This window comes from Pristiophorus japonicus, chromosome 16 (assembly GCF_044704955.1).
Source record: "Pristiophorus japonicus isolate sPriJap1 chromosome 16, sPriJap1.hap1, whole genome shotgun sequence".
Taxonomy (NCBI): Eukaryota; Metazoa; Chordata; class Chondrichthyes; family Pristiophoridae; genus Pristiophorus; species Pristiophorus japonicus.
The window spans coordinates 78829839-78857382 of record NC_091992.1 but is presented as its reverse complement, the minus strand read 5'-3'; positions in this window follow the sequence as shown (position 1 = coordinate 78857382).

Genomic DNA, 27544 nt, shown 5'->3' with positions numbered 1-27544 from the left:
GACTGACGCTGGAGAGAGCAGTGAGAGGAGCACATTGGAGGCCGCAAAAGAGCCAGGAGGTTCTCGGACGAGGCAAATGTCTCCCTCCTGCAGGAGGTCGAGTTATGCTGGGGTGATTTGACACAGGGAGGGCGTGGGAGGCCCACTCCAAAGGCTTACCAGAGGATATGGACCGAGATAGCAGAGGTGGTCTCGTCGGCGACCAACGAGGTGCGTGAGAGCAACCAATGCCGCAAACGATGGAACGACCTTGTGGGATCCGCAAGAGTAGGTATCACATAGATTTACATGTACTTATGTATTTACATAATTTGATTTGTAACAGTCATGAGTGACTATCAGGATGTGAGGTCTTGCAGTTTCACCAGGAATCTTTTACTCAAAGCCTGCGGTCATGGTGTACGTCTTTAGGTAAAGAATGATAATAATCATCATAATCATGATTACATCTGTCGGTTATGTGTTGTATCAGTGTCTGTGACAGTACCTAGCAATGATGTCATGCAATGATCTCATGCCATGTCGTCCTGTCACCTTTTACAGAAGACGCTATCGACGATGAGATCCGTGCAGAGGCGAACGGGTGGGGGCCACCAGTCCCCAGCGACATCGAGGAGCAAGTGCTTGCACTCATGGGGAAGCAACCCCAGACAGCCACGGACACATCTGCAGACCCTGAAGTGATGCCACTTGAGTAAAGCTTACACCATTGCGTGATGTAAAGTCAATAGATGCCACACTAACTCATATCCGAACAATCATATATTATAGATGATTTCTAAAAGTGTCATCGAAATAATGCTGGCATAATGAAAATCATTGCATTGCACAATGTGTTGATGGTCATGAAATGTGATGTCTGCGATGATTTTGAGAGCGGTGGTGCTTTTGTCGTGCATATATTATGTGTAGCGCTGGACTCACCTTGTGACCCTAGCACCAACTTCTCCTCCAACAACCTCATTTGTGTCTTGCAGCTCAGCCAGCAGCACAGCCCCAGGCAAGGCCACAGAGGCCAGAAGGTGGGGGCGTGGGGCAGGAGTCAGCGGACGATCCTACTACATCTGGTGCTGAGGAGCTCCTATTGTCGCCTGTCAATCCGCTGGGTCTGCTCTCGACGGATGAGAGCGCGGACTTCGAGGAACCTGTATCGCCACGCTCCAGAAGCCATTCCACCCCAAGGCCATCTAGTGGTCCTCCGTTCATTCCTGCCTCCACTCTGGAGGTACCGGCCCTAAGCACCTCGCCACAGGGCACCCCATTTGTCCCCAGGAGGACGCCGACCCGACGAAAGCCTCGTGGACGCAGCAGGTCTGGTCCACGAGTGCGACATGACAGCGGAGAGATGATACAGTTGTCTAGGAGGACTGTAGACATTATTGACCAGCTCATTGAAGCATTGGGGCATATCCCGACACCTGGCTACCATGACCGAGTACATTCCGCGCATGGCGGAGTCCCTGGATGCGATAACCAGGAACAATGCTGGCACAGGCCTCCAGTGGTCCCCGAGCGCGGCACTCCACCCCTAGTTTCTGCACCATCACTGCGAACGACAGATGAGAGCAAGGACCAAGATCCTGCTTCTGCATCTGAGAATGTTGCTCCCCCCGGCATCCCCCGCTCCCGTACCCATGCAACCACCGCCTCTGCCTTCATCCCCCGCAATGAGGCACCGCCTGAGGAGCTCCTCGGCCAGGCGCCGTGGAGCGAGAAGGGGAAGGGGTAGAAATGGGGAGAATAAGGGGAGGGGGAAGGAAAGTGAGGTGCATGTCTGCAGGTGATGGCTGTGTTATATCTCCATCTGGGTGTATGCAATTTGTTGCAATGTATGGGGGCTGGGGACCATGCTCCTGCTTTGCCTTTGTATTCTGTGTTGCTGGACATGTTAACCATGTGATTTATGTCAATGGTAGAAAAAGTGGGATGTGGGTGGGGGTTGGGTGTTATTGGCTGTGATACTTATGATTTCAGACCAATGTTGGTATTAAACTTTTGTTATTGAACATAACCTTGTTGCGCATTGTCTCAGATAGCTGGACCATTAAACACTGGTGATTCCTTACCATGAAAGGGTTGAATACAACTTAACATCAATCAACGTAAACTTTAACTGGCACCAAGTTGATGGGCACCATTGATGTCTGAGCTGACACAGCAGTGTGTCAGCATTGTCAATCACATCAGCGCTCTTTCAGGCAAATCTTTCCAATATCAGCTCCTCACGTAAGAGTGGGATTTAACAAATGCCAGCCACACCGCTGGCATTTGTCCCAGTTAGTTCCACTTTTTGTGGGCGGTTTTTTGAGCGGGTGATATTCTGGGCGATATGTGTGCAAGGTGATGAAATTGACAATGGCGATCTCCATGGACGCTAGTTTGGGTAAATATGTTTTTTACGATAAAAAACAGTGTCCGGGCATCAATATTGAATCTCGACGTTAATTCTGTGTGGAAAGTAATGCTGGGTGATAATATGGGTGTTGAATTCGCCCATTCTGCTGATTCCGCCCAAAAAAAGTGGGCGGGAGGTAATATTTTTTCTCGCCGTTAATCACATGGGGAAAGTAATGCTCGGCGATGAGTCTCCTAAAAAAAAGCTCATCAGTTTCCATTTTGTGCCAAAATGGCGCTATCTGGGTGTTATACGTCATTTCAGCGGTAAAATGGATGTTAAGTGGGCATTAAGCATGCAAAAAAAGTGGAGGTTCTCGCCCAATGACATTGATGTGGGGCTGGAGTCAGACCGGCTAAGGATGGCAGATTTGCTTCCCTAAAGGACATTCGTGAACCAGTTGATGTTTTACACAATAGCTTTTCGGTCACTATCACCCGATTCTACCTTTTTATTCCAGATTTATTTCATTAACTGAATTCAAAATCACAAACCACCATGGTCTGGATTATTAGTCCCGGCCTCTGGATTTATAGGGCCCAAGTTTCCACATGATTTGCGCCTGATTTTTAGGAGCAACTGGTGGAGAACGGACTATCTTAGAAATCGCAATTCTCCACATTTTTTTTTCTGCAGTTCTAGTCAGGTAGAACAGTTCTACTTTGGAACAGAATTTTTTCTTCAACAGGGGGCGTGTCCGGCCACTGACGCCTGATTTCAAAGTTTCCACAGTGAAAACGTACTCCAAACTAAGTTAGAATGGAGCAAGTGAAGATTTTTGTAGAACTGAAAAAACCTGTTCTACACATTAAAAAATCAGGCGCAGGTTACAAATTAGGTGTCCAGAACGAGGTGGGGGGGGGGAGGAGGAAGGGAACTCATTAAATTCTACAATAAATCATTATTTATACTTCTACAAATATTATACAAATAAATCCAACCTGAATAAACATTTATAAGCAAAGAAAAGATTAAATAAACCATCTTCCTACCTGTGTGAAAGTGCTTCAGGCACGGAGAATGCTGCAGTCAGCCTGAGGCGCCCGTTCTTTCCCGCGGGGGGGGGGGGGGGAGGCGCCCGTTCTTTCCCGCGGGGGGGGGGGGGAGGCGCCCGTTCTTTCCGCGGGGGGGGGGGGAGGCGCCCGTTCTTTCCGCGGGGGGGGGGGGGGGGGAGGCGCCCGTTCTTTCCGCGGGGGGGGGGGAGAGGAGGCGCCCGTTCTTTCCCGCGGGGGGGGGGGAGAGGAGGCGCCTGTTCTTTCCGCGGGGGGGGGGGGGGGGGAGAGGAGGCGCCCGTTTTTTCCCGCGGGGGGTGGAGGCACCCGTTCTTCCCGCGGGGAGGGGGGGGGGGAGGGGAAGGAGACAGTGAGAAGGCTGCAAGTGCTGATGGCAATGTGCTTTTATTAAAAAAATGTTCAAAAATTAAACAGCTACAAAGAACTACAAAAATGGCCGAATGCGAATGTTTCCTTCACACTGCGCGAACGCTCCAACGCGCACGCGCAGCGTTGCCGGCAGGAAAAAACTAATTTAAATAGTACCCAACCCCTCCCACTTACAAAATCGGCGCGAGTGTAGGCTCCGCCCCCCTGGGCGCCGCGCCAGGCAGACAAGGAGCTGCAGAACGCTCCAGAATCGCGATTTTTTTTTAGGCGCTGTTTTAGGCGTGAAAAATGGGCGCCCAGCTCGGAGGGGCGCCCGTTTTTTATCGTGTGGAAACTTGGGCCCATAGTCTGGTAACATAACCATCATCATCATAGGCGGTCCCTCGTATCGAGGATCACTTCCTTCCACACCAAGGGATGAGTTTACTGGTGTTTCAATGAAGGACCTAATATTCCAGATCCTGAACTCCAGTTGAAGGGTGGAAGATACTTGTGAATGGATTTTTTTAATGTGTGTGGGCCGTTGCACACCCAGCAACCACACGGGCTTGACAGAGCTAGGTCTTGGTCCAGTGGCAAGGATTAACCAAGACGTCTGGAGACCAGCTCTGTTGCACGGACCTAGTGCGTGCACATATCGCAGTGTGGGCTGGCCCGTGCTGCCCCTGGGCCCTCGCCTCTTCTGGCCCCGAACTCACACCTCTCCTGGGCCCCAATCACATCGCTGCACGATCACGCACTGCTCCTGCTGTATCTGTCCACGCTCCAATCATCGACATGGATCTTGATGATGTCCAATCCAGTTGCCCTCTTTGTTGACATCACCCTCCTGCACCAGCTTGCGCTGTACCGTGCAGAGGCATGCCGCCACACTGCTCCAGGCGGCATATAAATATGCATACGACTTTGTGTATGCACATGTATGTATGTGCATGTACATGCGCATGTATATGTATATGTATGCATATTCCCATGTTGGCATGTGTCTATGTATGTATGCATCCATGTATGTATGTGTGTGTGGTTGGTGTGTGTGCGCTGATTGTGTATGTCTCCCAAGACCAGGTGGTCAATGAGACACACAGACTACAGCATAAAACAGGTGAGGTTTATTCACCCTCAGCAGTTGCGCCTTTAAGTGCAGCAACGAACAAGACAGTAACAGGGATTACTTTCCAACCAAACTTTCTCACTCTTAGCTCCTTCCTCTCCAAACTCCTCTCTACGACTGAACCAATTCCCTGCCCTTTTATCCTCAAGGGCTTGCAGCTCTTCCTGATTAAAGGCAGTTAAGGTAAACAATTCCTTACAGCTATGCCGCTTTGACTTGCTCATTCTGACATTTTATATAACTTCTTAAAGATGTACCCCTATGGCGGATACAGAGCTCTCAAAAGCCTATGGCTCACACATCGTCCCTCTCACTCTCTATATTATATGTATGTATGTGTGTGTGTCCAGTCCAGCAACACCTCAATTTTAAAATTCTCATCCTTGTTTTCAAATCCCTCCATGGCCTCACCCTTCCCGATCTCTTTAATGCCTTTGTCATGCTGCGACACACCACGTGGAGGATGATGGTCAGACTAGAAGGGTCACTGTTGGAGGCCATTGGGCTGCATGCACGTGTGTGCAGCCCAAGTATAAAAGGCCAGCCATTTTGTATATTAGTCACTTTGGGCCTTAATAAAGTAGAGCCAAGGTTATACCTCTTGGAGTTAAACAAGTCTAACAGTTATTGCATACACAACATTTGGCGACAAGATAACAAGAACCTTTGCATGCAAAAATGAGCACAATTGGATTATTGGAGTGATTTGTGGAAGGAAAAGATTGGGCAGACTTTGTGAGCCATTTGAGCCAGTTCTTTGTGGCCAACAAAATGGAGGAGGTCGGCGACGCAGATCGGCGCCGGGCGGTGTTCCTCACGGTTTGCGGTCCAAAAATTTATGGTCTGATAAAGAATCTACTCCTGCCTGTAAGTCCAACAAAGAAGACGTATGAAGAATTGTGCACACTGGTACAGGACCATCTTAAGATCGACAAAGGCATTATCATCTCGAGATACAGATTTTATACGCACGTTCGCTCAGAGGGCCAGAATGCAGCGGAATTCGTTGCCGACCTGAGATGTCTAGCGGGACCGTGTAACTTCGGGGCTGTGTTGGCAGACATGCTGCGGGACTTCTTTGTAATCGACATCAACCACGAGGTGATCCTGCGTAAACTACTGGCGGTGGAGACGTTGGACTTGAACTGGGCCATCACGATTGCTCAGTCATGCATGATGATGGATAGAAGTCTAAAGCAGATATCAGTGAAAAATCGAAACTCAGCAAGCACTGTAAATATGATTGATTCGGCAGAGCGGCACATGACAGGGTGTATGTGGAACCGGTGGCTGTCTAAAGCAGAAAGAGCCGACAGCATGGTAGAGAAAGAAGCACTAGCCTGTATATTTGGGGTTAAAAAGATGCATCAGTACCTGTTTGGTCTTTGGTTTGAACTGGAGACAGATCACAAGCCACTCATTTCGCTGTTCTCTGAAAACAGAGCTATCAATACCAATGCTTCATCCCGCATCCAGAGGTGGGCGTTGATATTATCCGCTTATGATTATGTCATTTGCCATAGACCTGGCACCGAGAATTGTGCCGATGCTTTGAGCCGTCTGCCGTTGCCCACACCGGAGGTGGAAACGCCACAACCGGTGGACCTATTGTTAGTTATGGATGCTTTTGAGAGTGAAGGAACCCCTGTCACGGCCCAACAAGTTAACACCTGGACCAGCCAGGTGAAGAGTTGCATCCTCAATGGTGATTGGTCTGTCACACCAAGCAAATGTGCGAGGAGACCAAACCTTACATTCGTTGCAAAGACGAACTGTGTATTCAGTCGGATTGTATTCTGTGGGGCAATCGTGTCGTTATGCCCAAGAAAGGGAGAGAGAGATTTGTACGTGAACTACATAGCACACATCCCGGCATTGTAATGATGAAAACCATCGCAAAGTCTCATGTATGGTGGCCAGGAATTGATTCTGAGCTGGAATCATGTGTGCATCAGTGGAACACTTGCATGCAGCTCAGCAAAGCACCAGCGGAATCACCGCTGAGTCTGTGGTCGTGGCCGTCCAAATCATGGTCCAGGATCCAGAGAGGCTTTGCAGGTCCCTTCCTGGGGAAGTTGTGGTGGATGCATATTCAAAGTGGATAGAGTGTATAATCATGTCATCCAGCACATCCACAGCTACCATTGAGAATGTTTGTGACACATGGTCTGCCTGACATCGTTGTTAGCGACAACGGATCGTGCTTCACCAATCAGGAGTTTCAAGAGTTCGTGAAACTCAATGGTATCAAACATGTAAGGTCAGCACCGTTCAAACCTGCATCCAATGGGCAAGCAGAACGTACTGTCCAAATCATAAAGCAGACGATGAAGCGAGTAACCCAAGGGTCCTGCAGACCCACCTGTCATGCATATTGCTTAGTTACAGGACCACACACGCTCACTGGGGTCTCGCCTGCTGAACTAATGATGAAGACAGGTCTTAAGACCAAGCTATCTTTTGTACACCTTGACTTGAATAATCATGTTGAATATCGAAGACAAAGTCAGCAAGGGTATCACGACCGCGCAGCTGTGTCACGCTATATTTCTGTAAATGATCCTGTATATGTTCTGAATTATGGTCAAGGTCCTAAGTGGATCGCTGGTACTGTCATGGCCAAGGAGGGAAACAGAGTATTTATTGTCAAGCTCAAAAATGGGCAAACATGCAGGAAACATATGGATCAGACCAAGCTGCAGCACACCGACAAATCGGAACAGTCGGAGGAAGAGACAATCGACGATCAACCAACCTATCCACAGTCATCAGAGGACTCAGTGGTCATCAGCGAATCGGGACTTTCAATCACTGACATGTTCAATGGATGAGTGACCATGGCTTGGTGGGCCAGGACCAGGGGCTAAGCGGGGCTTCCCTGGGTGCATTGCCCAGCTGGGCACACGTGTTGCACCTGCGAACACAAAGTTCCAGGTCTGCATCTATCCCTGGCCACCAAACATATGACCTGGCAATTGCCTTCATCATGACAATGCCCGGGTGCTCATTGTGGAGTTCTCGGATGAACACCTCTCTGTCCATCTGGGGCATGACTTCTCGGTTTCCCCATAGTAGGCAATCGGCCTGAATCGAGAGTTCATCCTTGCGCCTGTGAAATGGTTTAAATTCCTCAGGGCATACCCTGTACGTGGCTGCCCAGTCCCCATTCATGACACATTTCTTTACTAAAGTCAGTAGCGGGTCTCTATTTGTCAGACTTTGATCTGACGGGCTGTCACGGGTGAGCCTTCGCTTTCGAAAGCTTGAACAGCTATGACCATCTCAGCAGCATGCTCGGTTGCCCCCTCGGTGGTGGTTAGTGGGAGCCTGCTGAGTGCATCGGCGCAGTTTTCAGTGCCCAGTCTGTGCCGAATTGTATAGTCAAAATATAGGCCAAAAGAGACGTTAGGTGTTTGTGATCAGTCTCCAGCTCAAATTTCCTGCCAAACAGGGACTGGTGCATTTTTTTTAACTGCATATACACATGCAAGCACTTCCTTTTCTACCATCCCGTAGCCCCTTTTTGCCTGGGACAGACTTCTGGAGGCATAAGCAACCGGCTGTAACTGACCCTTGGTATTAACATGCTGCCCCACACCCGACCCTATAGGATGACGCATCGCATGTTAAAACTAGTTACTTACACGGGTCATATAGCGTTAACAGATTGTTGGAGCATAACAAATTGCGTGCTCTATCAAAAGCCCTTACCTGGCTGTCCCCCCAGATCCATTCATGACCTTTGCGTAGGAGCACATGTAGCGGCTCTAACAGCATGCTCAATTTGGGAAGAAAGTCACCAAAATAGTTCAGGAGCCCCAGGAACAAACGCAGCTCCATCGTGGTACGGGGTCTGGGTGCTCTCTGGATCGCTTCCGTTTTGAACACAGTAGGTCTGATCCCGTCTGCAGCTACCCTCATCCCCAGAAATTCTATCTCTGGAACAAGGAAGACGCACTTCGCCTTTTACAGACGCAGACCTACCCGGTCCAGTCTGCATAGCACCTCCTCCAGGTTGTGGAGGTGTTCTTCAATATCGCAACCTGTGATGAGGATGTCGTCTTGAAAAATCACCGTCCTTGGAATCAACTTGAGGAGGCTTTCCATGTTTCATTGAAAGATCGCGGCGGCCGAACGAATCCCGAACGGACATCTATTGTACTCAAACAACCCCTTGTGTGTCGTGATGGTGGTTAGCTTCTTTGACTCACTCGCCAGCTCCTGGGTCATGTAAGCTTAGGTCAGGTCCAATTTTGAAAATAGCGTCGCAAAGAGGTCCTCTGCTCTCGGTAGCGGGTACTGGTCTTGGAGTGTGTAAGAGAAATTTGGCATTAGGGGTACTAGCGGGACAAGGGTTAAAGTGCTGGTTCCTGCATAAGGAGGTAAAGGCTTTTCTTCTCACGCCTTGTATCTCTTCTCACGCCTTGTATCTCTTCTCACGCCTTGTACATTCCAGCTCCAAGGCTCCAGAAGGTACTGTTATGGGTTGGGATACCAGATAGTATTCCAACATGGAATGTCAATAGGAGAGAACCTAAACAGACCGCTGATAAGGCAGTGAGAAGAGACCAGAGAGACTTCATGGCACCAAAGGAAATGTATAACAAATCCCAACATAATGATACCATTCTGGGAACGGTCTAAGATGGTCACGAGATCATGGCCTGTCAGTCAGAGCTCATGACCTGTCAATCCGGAGTAGTACTGATAAGGTAGTCCAATTAGGGAAGTAGCGCTGATAAGGTAGTCCAATTAGAGATCCAGGGAGGTCTTGGCCGGGAACAGAGGGGTTTTTGAAATGTATAAAAGTTGTATGATTGTGCTGTTTGGGGAGCATCCCCACTCACAGGCGGCTGTGATGCGGGTTGTTCCCGGACATTCGTAATAAAGATCGTTATACTTTGCCATCCGTCTCTGTCTGCTAACTTCGAGAATTGCTACGTGGGCTGGGGCGAGCGTCGACCCTCTATATCAGTGGGCCCGCTCGTGGGAAAAGAAGTCTTCCCTCTCTCCCCCAACAAGTGACACCCGATTGATGGTAGCCTTGTAATCGCCACATATCCTGACCAACCCATCCGCCATGAGCACCGGCACAATCGGGCTCGCCCAGTCACTGAATTTGACTGGCAAGATGATGCCTTCCCTCAGCAGGCGGTCCAATTCGCCTTCTATCTTTTCCCACATCACGTACGGCACCGCTCTGGCCTTGTGTGTACTGGCCTGGCGTCCGAGTTTATGTGAATCACTACCTTGGCCCCCATGAAAGTGCCAATGTCAGGTTGAAATAGTGAGTCAAATTTGTCCAGGACCCGTGAGCATGATATTCACTCCACAGAAGAAATTGCATTGACATCGCCCCATTTCCAGTTCATGACAGCAAGCCAACTCCTCCCCAGCAGTGCAGGACCGTCCCCTGGGACAAGCCAGAGCGGCAACCTGTTCTCCGAATCTTTGTGGGTCACGACTACTGTGGCGCCGCCGAGCACTGGAATGATCTCCTTTTATATGTTCGTAGCTGTGCGTCAATCGGCACTAATTTTGGCCTCCTGGCCTTGGACGCCCACAACTTGTCAAACTGTTTGATACCCATCAGGGACTGGCTAGCCTCCGTGTCTAGCTCCATTGATACTGGGATGCCATTGAGGAGCACTTTCATCATTATCGGTGGCGTCCTGGTGTATGAACTGTATAATGTGCTCCACATGAACTCGCTGAACTTCAGCTTCCAGCGATTTTCCCCCAGTATCCATTTGGCCTCGTAGGGCTTACATCAGGCCCGTCCTCTTCATACATAAACCTGGCTGCAGGCTTCCTGCACATACGCGCCAAGTGACCGCTGATGTTGCAGTTTCTGCAGGTATATTGCTGATACCTGCAAGCTCTGGCTGGGTGTTTGCCTCCACACCTCCAACATGAGCCGTTGTTGGAAACAAAAGGTCCATTACCAGTCGATCGTCTCTGACTGTCTCTGTAACTGTCCTTAAGCGCACCATTGACAGGTGTTGATGGCCCCATTACTGGCCGCATTGTCCCTTGCGATGGCATGAATCGCCGTTCAGCTAGCCATTGTCTCTGTTGAATTCCCCCTTTGGGTTCGACTATATGCTGGGGCATGTCCGATTGCCCCTGTCTGCCTGGAGAACTGTGTGCCGTGTTAAAAATGTTGACTCCCTGTCCATTTGCTGCATTTAAACCAAGATTTTTGTCAAACATCATTCTGATCTCTTCCTCCCCTGAGATAAATGTCTAGGCCATCAAAGCCGCCGTTTCCAGGGTCAAGTCAGTCTCAATCAGTTTCCTGAAAACCCTTGCGTGCCCGATGCCCTCAGTAAAAAAGTCTCGCAGCATCTCCACTCTGCATGCATCTGGGAACTTACATAGGCTCGCCAGTTGCCGGAGGTCTGCCACGAGGTCTGGAACGCTTTGCCCTTCTTGCCGCCGGTGAGTGTAAAACCGGTGTCTCGCCATGTGCATGCTGCTCGCCGGTTTAAAGTGTTCCCCGATCAACTTACTGAGCTCTTCAAAAGTCTTGTCCACCGGCTTCTCTGGCGCTAGAAGGTCCTTCGTCAGGGTGTACGTCCTGGATCCACAAACCGTCAGGAGATGAGCCCTGCGTTTGTCGGCCGAATCCTGTCCCAGCCATTCCTTAGTGACGAAACTTTGCTGTAGTCTTTCAATAAAATCGTCCCAATCATCACCAACACAGTCTCGTCTGTGCTGCTAGTGACCATGCTCGTGTGGTTTAAATCCCATCCTCGTCGCCAATAATATGTCCTTACTGTACAGTACAAATGAATACGAGGCCCATATTTGAGAGAAGGTCACTCTGTGACCAGTAACCTTTATTCCAGCACTGAAGTGAAGAAGGTGGGTGGAGCTTCCCCTTTTATACCTGAAACCCCATTTTTTTAAAAAGGAGGGAGAGAGAAAACAGGGAATTATCGACTGGTCAGCCTGACATCAGTAGTGGGTAAAATGATGGAATCAATTATTAAGGATGTCATAGCAGCGCATTTGGAAAGAGGTGACATGATAGGTCCAAGTCAGCATGGATTTGTGAAAGGGAAATCATGCTTGACAAATCTTCTGGAATTTTTTGAGGATGTTTATAGTAGAGTGGACAAGGGAGAATCAGTTGATGTGGTGTATTTGGACTTTCAGAAGGCTTTCGACAAGGTCCCACACAAGAGATTAATGTGCAAAGTTAAAGCACATGGGATTGGGGGTAGTGTGCTGACGTGGATTGAGAACTGGTTGGCAGACAGGAAGCAAAGAGTAGGAGTAAATGGGTACTTTTCAGAATGGCAGGCAGTGAATAGTGGGGTACCGCAAGGTTCTGTGCTGGGGCCCCAGCTGTTTACATTGTACATTAATGATTTAGACGAGGGGATTAAATGTAGTATCTCCAAATTTGCGGATGACACTAAGTTGGGTGGCAGTGTGAGCTGCGATGAGGATGCTATGAAGCTGCAGAGTGACTTGGATAGGTTAGGTGAGTGGGCAAATGCATGGCAGATGAAGTATAATGTGGATAAATGTGACGTTATCCACTTTGGTGGTAAAAACAGAGAGACAGACTATTATCTGAATGGTAACAGATTGGGAAAAGGGGAGGTGCAACGAGACCTGGGTGTCATGGTACATCAGTCATTGAAGGTTGGCATGCAGGCACAGCAGGCGGTTAAGAAAGCAAATGGCATTCATAGCGAGGGGATTTAAGTACAGGGGCAGGGAGGTGTTACTACAGTTGTACAGGGCCTTGGTGAGGCCACACCTGGAGTATTGTGTACAGTTTTGGTCTCCTAACTTGAGGAAGGACATTCTTGCTATTGAGGGAGTGCAGCGAAGGTTCACCATACTGATTCCCGGGATGGCGGGACTGACATATCAAGAAAGACTGGATCAACTGGGCTTGTATTCACTGGAGTTCAGAAGAAGGAGTGGGGATCTCATAGAAACGTTTAAAATTCTGACGGGTTTAGACAGGTTAGATGCAGGAAGAATGTTCCCAATGTTGGGGAAGACCAGAACCAGGGGTCACAGTCTCAGGATAAGGGTTAAGCCATTTATGACCGAGATGAGGAGAAACTTCTTCACCCAGAGAGTGGTGAACCTGTGGAATTCTCTACCACAGAAAGTTGTTGAGGCCAATTCACTAAATATATTCAAAAAGGAGTTAGATGTAGTCCTTACTACTAGGGGGATCAAGGGGTATGGCAAGAAAGCAGGAATGGGGTATTGAAGTTGCATGATCAGCCATGAACTCATTGAATGGCGGTGCAGGCTCGAAGGGCCGAATGGCCTACTCCTGCACCTATTTTCTATGTTTCTAGGAGTGTCTCCCACAAGTTCACCACCTAGTGGTCAGTGTTCTCACGGTGTACAACTTCGGTCAGTTTATACATGGGTTACAATGACAGTTGAATACATGACACCTTCTTTAAGACGCTCTTTGACCAAGCTTTAGGTCATCTGTCCTAATACCTCCTTATATGGCTCAGTGTCAATTTTGTTTGATAATGCTCCTGCGAATGCATCTTGGGACATTTTACTATGTTAAAAGGAGTTGTTGTGTGTGAGTGTGCATATATACACACACTATGACACTGGTGTAGACACAGCTGGTTCCTAGCAATTACTAGGGCCACATGGCCTGATGGTGGCTTAACCTGAATAATTATCTGGGATGGATTAGCTGATCCCAAATCAATACTCTGTATTAACACTGAGTCAAAGTATTGATTCTAGTCCAGACACCAAGACAACTGCATCATTGCACAGCCACTAAATCAATCAGCCCAATGCTGCGAGAGCCTCGAGCTCCTGATTACAGAGCATACTGGTTAAATGAACCTTCAAAATTAACAATCCCCACAGTCACCATGGTAATGGCTGTCGGTTAATCCCAGTGGGCAGTTAACTTTGGTTTTAATGTCTACGATTGTTTAGTTTTCGATCTCATTCAGAAAAAATGCACCCATACATCTTAAGAGTCTTTGCAGGAGAGGATGAACATACATCATGATTGTTAGCTGTGTAGTATTCCTCCGGAAATCCCTGCAAATCCACTGGCAGGATAGGTGCACCAACATCAGTGTTCTCGCTCAGGCCAACGTCCCCAGCATCGAAGTACTGACCATGCTCGATCAGCTCTGATGGACGGGCCACATTGTCCGCATTCTAGACTCCTGAAACAGGCACTCTACTCCAAGCTACGTCATGGCAAGCGAGCCCCAGGAGGGCAGAAAAACGCTTCAAGGACACCCTCAAAGCCGCCTTGAAAAAATGTAACATCCGCACCGACACCTGGGAGTTCCTGGCCCAAGACCGCTCAAAGTGGAGGAAGAGCATCCGAGAAGGCGTCGGACACCTCGAGTCTCTTCGCCGGGAGCTCGTGGAAGCCAAGCGCAAACAGCGGAAGGAGCGCACGACAAATCAAACACCCCACCCACCCGTCCCTCCAACCACCGTCTGCCCCACCTGTGACAGAGACTGTAGATCCCGCATTGGTCTCATCAGTCAGCTTAGAACTCATGGGTCAGTACTTCGATGCTGGGGACGTTGGCCTGAGCGAGAACACTGATGTTGGTGCACCTATCCTGCCAGTGGATTTGCAAGGATTTCCGGAGGAATACTACACAGCTAACAATCATGATGTATGTTCATCCTCTCCTGCAAAGACTCTTAAGATGTATGGGTGCATTTTTTCTGAATGAGATCGAAAACTAAACAATGTGTGGAAGCAAGTCATACCTCGACTCCGGAGTACTGCCTAAGAAAGAAAGTGCAAACTGGAGTCATTGTGCTGTTTGATGATCAAGACAATTTGGTGATGGTCACCTGGGTTTGGGAGCATTCGGGATCCTGCAAATATGGAACGGTGACTTTGTGGGGATTTTATTGCCAATAACTAGGAACAGTAGATAAGAACTGATTCACTGGCAGTCCCTTTTGAACCCATTCCTTCTACTTGTTCCCAGCTCAGCAGTTCCCTTGATACCATGTGCATAACAAGAGCAAAACTGACCATTCATAGTCGAAAGCTGAGTCACCCCGATAGGTCACGTGACATTCCCCAGCATTGCTACAACTTATTCAGTGTAGTAAAATGTCACAAGGTGTATTACGGAAATGACTTTGATGGTGGAAGAGTTAGGGGAGGTGACTAAAATCTTGGTCAAAGGCACGAGTATGAGGAGGGAAGAGGTGGGAGAGTGCTGGGCCATCATGGCTGAAAGGTGTGTCACCATGGGGGAGTGGAGGAAAGGGTGAGGAAAAAGAGGCAGCACGGTGGGCATACCTGGAACATAAGGACTTTCAGAGAGAGACTGAGGCGGGGCCATGAAGGGGCTCACAAACAAAGACAAGGATTTTGAATCCAACTTGGCAGAGGATGGGAAGGCAGTGGAGATTGGTGCAGGAATTAGCACTGACTTCCAAAATAAAGTGCCGACTACATAACAACATAAGAATTAGGAGCAGGAGGAGGCCATGTGGCCCCTCGAGCCTGCTCTGCCAATCAATAAGATCATGGTTGATCCGATCCTGGACTCAGCTCCACTTCCCTGCCCGCTCCCCATAACCCTTGACTCCCTTATCGCTCAAAAATCTGTCAATCACCACCTTAAATATATTCAATGACCCAGCCTCCACAGCTCTCTGGGGCAGAGAATGCCAAGGCTTTTGGCATTGACAGCGCAGTAGTTTGATGGATCTCAGATCCCAACCTGAGGAGCAAAGTGCGCCCTGGTTCAATGCTCCAACCGTCCTCCAGCTGAGACGTTAAACCGAGGCGCGGTGGCAAGTGGGCGAAGGTTAATGCGCGTATCCGCCATTGCTCTGTGCAATGTTAACGGGGTGCCAAACCGCTTCCTTTAACTGGATTATTGTCTTCACTAAAGCAGCAAGATGGAGGAATGTATTGCGAGTGCATTAAGTGAAGATATCAGAGAGAACCTGAACTTACGCACCGCCACACGCACCTTCCAAGTCCTTCACATTCAGTGGAGTGCAGTCACTGTTCTGTAGACAAACGGTGGAATGATCTAACCCACCAGAACTCCCCCCACCAGCACCCCCTCCCCTCCCACCCCCAACCACGGCACCTCTGCATCACACATGTGCACTGGCGTTGCTAGAAAATCTTCCTGGACTAAGTGGGACCCACAGTGCAGGTTCCCTAATGGTAATGCAAATTTGCTCTGCTTTTAAAACAGATTGCAGTCTACGGTCAAAAGCAATCTCTGCCCCTACCCTCCCCCCCCCCCCCCACCCCACCCACCCCTCCAAGGTGTGGCATGGGGGCGCTTCAAAATTCCTCTCCCCTGCCATGGGCTAAGATGCCCAAAGAGTGCCCTAAATAGGGTGTGGGTGTGTGTCGCCCTGACCTGCGAGAGGACACCACCGCAGGTCAGGAGAATAAAAGAGCATACCACTGCAGCTTCCAGCATGAGCTGCTACAAGTGTGCAACAGTTCAAAGTGGGCGACTGTGTGAAGTCATCAAAACCCAGGTCGCCATTTGGGGTATTGGCAGGAACATTGGCAGGGCCCAGGTACAGCGGAGGAGCGGGAAGGTCGGGCGGAGGAGCGGGAAGGTCGGGGCGGAGGAGCGGCGAGAGATCATGGCGGAGGTGCGGCGAATGAGGGTACGGGGTCCAGAAGAGGCGAGGGCCCAGGGGCAGCACGGGCCAGCCCACACTGTGATATCTGTGCGCATTAGGTCCGTGCAGCAGAGCTGGTCTCCAGTCGTCCTGGTTAACCCTTGCAACTGAATAAAGGCCGAGCTCTGTCCATGTAGTGGCTAATGTGCAACGGTCACCACACGTTAAAAAAATCCACGCACAGGCATCTTCCACCCCCTCAATTGGAATTTAGGACTGGAACATCGGGTCCTTCATTGAAACATCTGTGAACTCTTGTGGAAGCAAGTCATCCTCGTTCGAGGGACCGCCTATGATGATGATGGGTGTGTGTGTGTGTATGTGTGTGTGTGAGTATGTATGTATGTGAGTGTGTGTGAGTATGTGTGTGCATGTGTGGGGGTGTGTGGGTGTGTGGGTGAGTGTCTGTGTGTGTGTGTGTGTCTGTGTGGGTGTGTGGGTGAGTGTGTGTGTGAATGTGGGTTTGTTTTATTTATGTGTGTGTGTCTGTGTGTGTGTGTGTGTATGTGTCTGTGTGTGTGTGTGTGTGTGTGGGTGTGAGTATGTGTGTGTGGGTGTGAGTATGTGTGTGTGTGTGTGTGTGTGTGAGTGTGTGTGTGTGGGTGTGTGTGTGGGTGTGAGTATGTGTGTGTGTGAGTGTGTGCGCACTGGTACATGTACCTGTGTGTGTTTCTGTGTCCCTATGTCTCACTTGGTTTCTGTATCTCTCTCACTATGTTTCTGTGTGTGTGTGTCTCTGTGTCTATGCATGTGTGTGTGTGAGTGTGTGTGCATGTGTGAGTGTGAGTGTGTGTTTGTGTGTATGTGTGTGTGAGTGTGAGTGTGTGTTTGTGTGAGGGTGTGCGTGTGCGCGTGTGTGCGCGTGAGTGTGTGCATGTGTGAGTGTGTGTGTGCATGTGTGTGCGTGTGTGTGCATGTGCATTTGAGTGTGGGTGTGACTTTCTGCTTCCATCCCTCCTGTGCTATTACATTACCACAGAAGGGTAGACTAATCTGTCTGTGGCCGTGAATCCATTCACAGCTAATCATGGCGCTTAATGTCCCTGAACCCTGCTCTCTGCAGCCTGAATACAAACAAGGCAATGACGCAAATGCAAAGAGCAGAGCTGGAATGGGAAGATTAATGACAATCCGATTGCACTCTGTGATCTACTCAGAGTCTCAAATCATACTTGAAAGTGTTGCTCACAGCCTGCAGCACTGGAGGAGCTCGGCTGGCTCATCTGCTTGATGTACAAGGGTGCATTTGCACACAGCCAGACACAGCTTGATGGACTGAGGTTGGAAAACTTCACTCACATATTTACTAGTTCTGCTATTAACCCTTTCATTGTTCGCTGCTATTTGCATATATAAAAGATGGTGCAACATCTCTGTGATGGTGTTTGGGAGTATGTTTTCACTGCTGTTCCCAAGGAAGCTCACATTAGAAGGAGTTGTTAGAGGATGGGTTCTTATTTATAATTTACTCCTCAAATCAATAAGGTTCCTGAACATTGAATATTAAGTATCACCAATGTATTCAGGTCATCAAATCGTGTATTAGTTCTTAAACATACACTTAAAAGGCAATACTTACAACTGAAGCTTACGGGTTTAGTTGAGGGACTCAATCGTGTTACAGTTTTCAGCTCAATATTTGAGGCCTTTATGAAAATAAATACTCATTACCAACAACTAATTTGTGTACATTCTCTCACTCCCTCCACGTGTTAAACCAAACATTTCTCAATTACATAATTATATTTCTGTTAAAATACATATCCTGACTTCCCAAAGCCTTTCCACCATCTACAAGGCACAAGTCAGGAATGTGATGGAATACTCTCCACTTGCCTGGATGAGTGCAGCTCCAACAACACTCGAGGCTCGACACCATCCAGGACAAAGCAGCCCGCTTGATTGGCACCCCATCCACCACCTTAAACATTCACTCCCTCCACCACCGGCGCACCGTGGCTGCAGTGTGTACCAGTCTACAAGATGCACTGCAGCAACTCACCAAGGCTTCTTCGGCAGCACCTCCCAAACCCGCAACTTCTACCACCTAGAAGGACAAGGGCAGCAGGCGCATAGGAACACCACCACCTCCACGTTCCCCTCCAAGTCACACACCATCCTGACTTGGAAATATATCACCATTCCTTCATCGTCACTGGGCCAAAGCCCTGGAACTCCCTCCCTAACAGCACTGGACTGCAGTGATTCAAGAAGGCAGTTCACCACCACTTTCTCAAGGTGCAATTAGGGATGGGCAATAAACGTCGGCCTTGCCAGTGACGCCCAAATCCCGTGAACGAATAAAAAAAAAAATACAGCTCTATATAAGGAGAATTTAATTGTCTTATTCTTTCTCAATAACTTTAGTTTTCTTTATTTAATAAGCTCGGAATTGAGCAAGACTTGCTTCCACTTTAAAAGTGAGTTTTCAGGTGGCTGAACAGTCCAATACGGGAATTACAGTCTCTGTCACAGGTGGGGCAGACAGTCGTTGAGGGAAGCGGTGGGTGGGGAATCTGGTTTACCGCACGCTCCTTCCGCTTGATTTCCGCATGCTCTCGGCGACGAGACTCGAGGTGCTCAGTGCCCTCCCGGATGCTCTACCTGCACTTTGGGCAGTCTTGGGCCAGGGATTCCCAGGTTTCGGTGGGGATGTTGCACTTTATCAAGGCGGCTTTGGAGATGTCCTTGAAGCGTTTCCTCTGCACACCTGGGGCTCGTTTGCCATGTAGGAGTTCCGAGTAGAACGCTTGCTTAGGGAGTCTCGGGCCAGGCATGCGGTCGATATGGTCGCCCAGCGGAGCTGGTCGAGTGTGGTCAGTGCTTCGATGCTGGGGATGTTGGCCTGAGCGAGAACACTGATGTTGGTACGTCTGTCCTCCCAGTGGATTTGCAGGATCTTGCGGAGGCAGCGTTGGTGGTACTTTTCCAGTGCTTTGAGATGTCTGCTGTACATAGTCTGCGTCTCTGAGCCATATTGGAGGGTGGGTATCGCTACTGCCCTGTAGACTGTAGGGCGTGGTGTGTGGGTCAGGTTCACTTCTGACCTTCTGAGCGGTTCGAATCGCTCCCACTCGCTGGGTTCTAGACTTTGGATTTATTTAGGGATGTGACAAAGCACAGCAGACAACTGGTTTTGGTGCAAGAAACTTTGATTTTATTCAGGAAAGAAAGTACAATGTCAAAACTTACAATCTCTGGAATAAGGAACACTTTATTACACATGCAAAAGGGGTTACAGAAAATAATACACCTCCTACCTCCCAATGCCTAAAACTGACTAGGTTAAGCTCTAGGGCAACAGGGATAATGCTCACCAATCCTCTTATTCACAATTAGCGGTGGTTCGCGATTTCGGGGTTCGCTGGACTCTGTAGATTCTGCTTGCCGTACCCCGAATGTCGTGGAAGACTTCTTACTGCGTAGTCTTCAGTTGGGTTGTGTCCGCTGATGCGGTAGGGCGTGTATTGGATCTATGGGATGAGTACCCACTTTCTTCTTGCAGGAGTAGGGCTTTGGGTTACTTTAAGTAATATTTCCCGTTGTAAGCCAGGAATAGATTATAGAGTGGAAAACTTTCGGATCTTCGGTTTCTTCTTGAGTAGTTTCTTTCTTAGGATTTGTCGATCACGGTGGTTCGAGGTTACCACGTTGGCTGTGGTCAGTTTGTTGCCGCGATGAGTTGGTGATGTCCGAAGTTACTAAGGGGGCGTTGCATGCTGGATGATGTCACCACGTGGGTGGCGACAGCCGGCGCAGCGTCTGCTCTTGGCGCCTCTGCCAAAGAGCCGACTGAATTTCTGCGCAGGCCTGGACGGTGCTTCCCGTCGATGGTCGGCCTTTGCCGCCCGTTAGCCGCCTCCCGCCGACGGTAATGGGTGGCGGTAGAAACTGAATTTTGACCCCTAACTTTCAAAAGGGAAGTGGATAAATATTTGAAGGGGGAAAAATTGGGAAAGAGCAGGGAGAGTGGGACGAATTGGATCGCTCTTTCAAAGAGCCGACCTAGGCATGATGGGCCGAATGGCCTCCTTCTGTGCTGAATCATTCGATGATTACTTCATCCTGCAACTGAGCACGGGTGTAGCGTCAGTTCTGGTCCAACAGCCCAGGGGTATTTCCCCGCTTAACAGCCAAAGGCTAAAAATCAACATTACAACAATATAAAGAGAAATCAATAGTAAAAGCAACGTTAGTAGACTTCAGGACAGTCTGATTAACCCTTTCCTTACAGGGTGGGAAATAGGGAAATCGCTTTTCTCTCTCACCACCAGCTTAACAGGAACATTGTGTCCAGCTAGAGTTGGCAACCCTAAAGTGTGTGAGAACTCTGCCCAGTGGAAGCAAAACTTCGCGCTGTACAAAACTCCACTGATAACGGAAGCCGCACAGATGCTACTGAGTTACACACATGGGTGAGTCAGAGATAGCACTTGAGAGTCACAGGACAATGTGTGCTATTCAGTTCCTGCTGTTAAACGCTAACAAAAATGGGCCTAGCCTTTCATTCACAACATTACCAACACTGGGCGTGAATGACGTAGTCACACACACTGACAGGAAGCCACCCACTGCGTCTTTCAAGAGACTGCTGCCTTTAAAGGCCATGAGGAGTTTCACGTGGACATGAAGTCTGGAGCAAGGTAAGGCCATTCGGCCCATCCAGTGTCCATGTGTGACGACCCTATCAGCACTGTTGATCCTCTATTTCAAGGGACTCACGGGAAGGTATAAATTCATCTTGGGTATCAGTGCAAAACAGTCAAAAGCCAATCGCCAGCCCGTGTCACACACCGCTCGCTATTCATTTCCACTGTGTGGTAGTTACAGGGCTAGTTATCCAGAGGCCTGGCCCAGTGATCCAGAGAATGAGAGTTCAGATCCCAGCATGAACAGATGGAGAATTTGAATTCTGTTCACAAAAAAATCTGGAAATAAAAAGCTGGTTGTCAGTAAAAGTGACCGTGAAGCTGTCGCACTGTCGTAAATAACAACAACAACTTGTATTTATAGCGCCTTTAACGTAGTCAAACGTCCCAAAGTGCTTCACAGGAGTGGGAAGATAATGAGATAAAAAATTTGACACCGAGCCGCATAAGTAGAAATTAGCGCATGTGACCAAAAGCTTGGTCAAAGAGGTAGGTTTTAAGGAGCGTCTTGAAGGAGAAAAGAGAGGTAGCGAGGCGGAGAGGTTTAGGCAGGGAGTTCCAGAGCTTGGGATCCAGGCAACAGAAGGCACGGCCACCACTGGTTGAGTGATTAGAATGAGGGATACTCAAGAGGGCAGAATTTGAGGAGCGCAGACATCTCGGGGGGGTTTGTGGGGCTGGAGGAGATTACAGAGAAAGTAAAAACTGTTTCACTAAAATCCTTCAGGGAAGGAAACCTGCCACCCTTACCCGGTCTGGCCTACCTGTGACTCCAGTCCCACACCAATGTGGTTTACTCTTAGCGGCTCTCTGAAGGTTTACCACCATCTTCAAAGGGCAACTGGAGATGGACAATAAATGCCAGTCTTGCCAGCGACGCCCACATCCCGAGGATGAATTTTTAAATACAGGCTGTGGATTTGCAATTTTGTGCTATTGTCCAAGAGGAATTTATGCCTCACTAGGACACATTCCTCGACTTCTGTACTTGGTGCCCCTCCCGTTGCTATGCCCACTGTCCATGTTAAAGAGTCTGTTTGCTTTCCCCTCATTTATCCCTTTCATTAGTTACATGCCTTGGATCATATTGCCATCCAATTTAATTACAAATGCTTACTCATAATTAGCAGACAGATTGATTGGCGATCTTTCAACAAAACATGCTCATTAAATTTAAGATGGAACGTCATATTTGGCAAAGGCCGATGTCAACAGAGGCGCTTAATCACCCGCAGCTTCCATTATCATGGTTCCCAATCCCTATCTGTCCTTTCCTGCCTCCTGCCACCTCACCTTGCTGGTTGTCCGAAGGTCAGTAAATTCCTCACGGGTCTTATACTAGTCCGTGGTGGGGGAGCCGGAGATTCTGGATCCACTCTGGCTGCAATATCTCAGCAGGCCTGTTACCGCCTGGCCTTGCTGAGCAAGTCCCTCGTCAATCCGAATGGGATCAGTGCCTTCAGTTTCTAAGCCCCACACTCTGGAATTCCATCCCTGAGCTTCGCTACCTTGCTCTCCTCCTTTAAAACCCCCCTCAAAATCCACCTCCTTGACCAAGCCTGCTCCGAATGTCTTTTTCTTTGGCCTGGCGTCAAATTTTGTCCGAGTATGAATCAGTGAAACGCCTTGAGCTACTTTTCTACATCAGCCGTGGCTCAGTGGGTAGCACCCTTGCCTCTGAGTCAGGAGGTTGTGGGTTCAAGTCCCACTCCAGGAACTTGAGTACATAAATCCGGGGAGTGCTGCACTGTCAGAGATGCTGTCTTTCGGATGAGATATTAAACTGATTCTCAGAAGGACATAAAAGATCCTATGGCACTATTTGAAGAAGAGCAGTGGAGCTATCCTTGGTGTTCTGACCAATATTTATTCCTCAATCAACGTCACTAAAATATTATCACATTGCTGTTTGTGGGAGCTTGCTGTGTACAAAATGACTGCCGCATTTCCCACATTACAACAGTGACTGCACTTCATTGGCTGTAAAGCACTTTGGGACGTCTTGAGATCATGAAAGGCGCTATTTAAATGCAAGTCTTTTTTATGTTAATCGGTGCTGTATAAATTCGAGTTGCTGTTATCTCCGTGTCTCAATGAGGTCTGATCCGTCTAGACCTTGAAGCTTAGAGTTCCCTAACTTTTGCCAGTAGTTCAACCCCTTTACACTTTAAATGTATCTTGCACCAGGGTCTCTGAGACCCCTGAGATGTATTTCAGTCAGCCAGTTGATAACATGCTCCAAACCCATGTAATCCACATGCCTAACTTGCAAAGGGCATAGATAAAGGAATGTTTCTGACTCCGATCAGTGATACATGTTTAAGAGCAGGAAAAGAAGAGGCAATTATTAAAACCTCAAATCCAATTGAGACTGAAGATTAAAGGACCCAGCTAAAGGTTGCAAACTCCCTCACACTGTGCAACGTGATAGCGACGCTGTTCTACACCAGCAAATGCGGGAGGCAAGAATACCACCCGTGATTTTCTGGTGTGCGCTGATGGAGGTCAAGATTGCTCGCTGCCGGGAGAGATCAATGAACAGCACAAAGAACAATCATTATGGATTCCAGCAGAGGAGTAAGCACGTGTCCAACCCCCACTCCGGGTAATTTCCTTACAGGAGGTGAGCTCACTCAGGGGCAGTTACACCAGACTGGGGGGGGGGGGGAGGGTGGCAGAGCTTTGTCAGCTCGGGACTTGGTGGGCCTGCTGCAGTGAGAGGATGTTTAAAATTCTTTTTACCCCCGACAGAAATCCCGACCACCTCCCCCAGTGATGAGGATGCTCGCATAGGCCCCTCGCTGCCAAAAGAATAACAGGCGGACCCTACTGTAATGTATTTGCTTCAGGGGTTCTTTGTTTAAGAATTCAAAGCAACACATTGCTATCAGGAGCTAGTTGGTTTATTAGCAAAGGTTTAACAATCACACTACACATTACCAGTTCATCCACCAGGCTCACAAGGATAGATGAACTGGTAATGTGTCATGTGATTGTTAAACCTTTGCTAATAAACCAACTAGTTCTTAATAGCAATGTGTTGCTATGAATTCTTAAGCAAAGAACCCATGAAGCAAATACATTACAGATGGCACCTCCAATAACACAGCACTCCCTCAGTGCTGCACTAGACCATCAGCCAAGCCCTAGAGTGGGGCTTGAACCAATAACCTTGGCACTCCAAGGAATCAGAGCAATGCACAGTTGCCAGTACCTCATGCAGGATGCGCTGTTGTTGGTCTAATACAAGCTGGACATTCCGTGAATGCAATAATTTCCTGTTAAAGAAGAACGTGGAGTTCTCCTGGTGTTCTGGCCAGCATTTCACCCTCAGACAAAACCAGATTAAAATGGCCATCCATCCTATTGCTGTGGTGGCACCTTGCTGAGCACAATATGGCTGCTCCGTGGACCTGCATAACAAGTCAGTGCAACAAGACCTGGACAATAAGTGGCAAGTAACATTCGCGCCACACAAGTGCCAGGCAATGATCATCTCCAATAAGTGAGAGTCTAACCACCGCCTCTTGACATTCAACGGCATTACTATCGCCAAATCCCCCAACATCAACATCCTGGGGGGGTCACCATTGACCAGAAGCTTAACTGGACCAGCCACATAAATAGTGTGGCAACAAGAGCAGGTCAGAGGCTGGGTATTCTGCGGCGAGTGTCTCACCTCCCGACTCCCCAAAGCCTTCCCACCATCTACAAGGCACAAGTCAGGAGTGTGATGGAATACTCTCCACTTGCCTCGATGAGTGCAGCTCCAACAACACTCAGGAAGCTCAACACAGCCCGGGACAAAGCAGCCCGCTTGATCGGCACCCCATCCACCATCTTAAACATTCACTCCCTCCACCACCGGCGCACCGTGGCTGCAGTGTGTACCATTTACAAGATTCACTGCAGCAACTCGCCAAGGCTTCTTCAGCAGCACCTCCCAAACCCGCGACCTCTACCATCTAGAAGGACAAGGGCAGCAGACGCATGGGAACACCACCACCTCCATGTTCCCCTCCAAGTTACGCACCATCCTGACTTAGAACTATATCGCTGTTCCTTCATCGTCGCTGGGTCAAAATCCTGGCACTCCCTCACCACACGGACTGCAGCGGTTCAAGAAGGCGGCTCACCACCACCTTCTCGAGGGCATTTAGGGATGGGTAATAAATGCCGGCCTTGCCAGCGACGCCCACATCCCGGAATGAATTAAAAAAAAAAAATCTCCATTCATGAAGTGCTTTGGGCCGTTTCTGAGAGATGCGACTAGGTGATATATAAGTGCACGTCTTTCCTTTGAGTGATGCAGGAAGGAAAGCTGTAATACAAATCTGGAATAAATGAATCTCTGTTGCCTGGTACGAACGCACTCCATCACGCCTGAATACGACAGTCCTGGTAGCCGAACACTTCCCCAGAAATGTGATCTATTATTACACTAATGTGATTTGCAATGTCCTCTGACTGCAGTAACTCATTGCTATCATTGTATCCCCAGGCTGAGGAGCAGCTATTAATTTTACCGCTGTTGTATTTCTTACCAGATTTTGATTATCTATAAAAACTGGCCCAGGTTTTCTGATGGTTTTCTGATGGGTGGAATGTTAACCCATTAGATGACCGCTGGTGTTGAAGTAAAATCGATCTCAGTCCAGAATCTCCTGCTTGCTTTGGTGATGTTTACTTAGAAATACATAGAAGTTTCAAATTGCCAACAAGCCATTCGGTCCATCCAGTCCGTGCTGTCGCTTACCCTCTGTCTGTGTAACTAGTCATAATTTAGTCATCCTGTTCCCATATCCCTTCAAACCTTTTTCCTTCATCCACCTATTCAACCTAATCTTGAATTTGACATAGTTTCAGTTCCAATTAGATAGGAAGACTTGCATTTATATAGCGTCTTTCGAGACCTCAGGAGGCCTCAAAGCATTTTACAGTACTTTTGAAGTGTAGTCATTGTTGTCATGTTGGAAACACGGCAGCCAATTTATGCACAGCAAGCTCCCACAATGCGATAATGACCAGATTATTGGTTTTAGTGATGTTGTAGCCTGGAAGGCAGCTGCTGGATGGTGGCTGGGGGCGAGGGTTAGGGTGAGATTTCCTCGGTCGGGGGAAGGGGGGGAAGTGTTCTCCTCCAAGTTGCCCCTGTACTTCGCGTTGCTGTGTTCTGCTTATTTTTCTGTGTGCGGTGCTGTGTGATGAAGCTGGGGTCTGACTAATCCAATGGGGGAAGGGTAGACCCTGGGAGAATCAAGCAATGGCAAGGAGGTGTGGCACTTTTGGATGTGAGGGCATGCTCCTTCATGAGCTGCCGCCAGGCTTCCCTGGGAAGAGATGGCCAAGTAGATCAATGCAGAGCCTGCTGTAACTGGACGGCATGAGGAAGAAATTCGACATCTGGAAGAAATATGCTCCTGTAAGTGCCTGTTGCAGTTATCTGTATTGCAATAGTGTGCTTACACACACATACAATATGCACACGGTCACACACAGATATGCCCACATACACTCACGCATACACATGTATACGCAGATGCTCACACACACGTGCACACATATACACATACACACACACATGCAAACATACATGCACATACATACACACACTAATATGCACACACCCACACATACACACACACATATGCATACACATACATCATCATCATAGGCAGTCCCTCAGAATCGAGTAAGACTTGCTTCCACTCTTAAAATGAGTCCTTAGGTGACTGAACAGTCCAATACGAGAGCCACAGTCCCTGTCACAGGTGGGACAGATAGTCGTTGAGGGTAAGGGTGGGTGGGACTGGTTTGCTGCACGTTCTTTCTGTGGCCTGCGCTTGATTTCTGCATGCTCTCGGCGACGAGACTCGAGGTGCTCAACTGGACACTTTTCCTCCACTTAGGGTGGTCATTGGCCAGGGACTCCCAGGTGTCGGTGGGGATGTTGCACTTTATCAGGGAGGCTTTGAGGGTGTCCTTGTAACGTTTCCTATGCTCACCTTTGGCTCGTTTGCACATGCACACACCCACGCATACACATACACATATGCACACATATACACACACATGAACACACAGGTGCACACACACATACACACACGCGTACTTGCCCCTCACCCAGCGACACACTCACATTGTCTGCATGTAAATACTGACAAAATGCTGCCTGTTTCCTGAGGCCTGCCAGCGCCTGGTAACTGGGCACTGTGCTTTCCTGAGCCAGAGAGCAGGAGCATGCAGTGTGCCAGTGGGTAGTGGGTCAGTGTGCCGTGGTCCCACCCTCTATCAGCGAGAGCAGGGAGAGGTTTGCAATGAAGGTGAACTGTGCGCTATGCCTGAA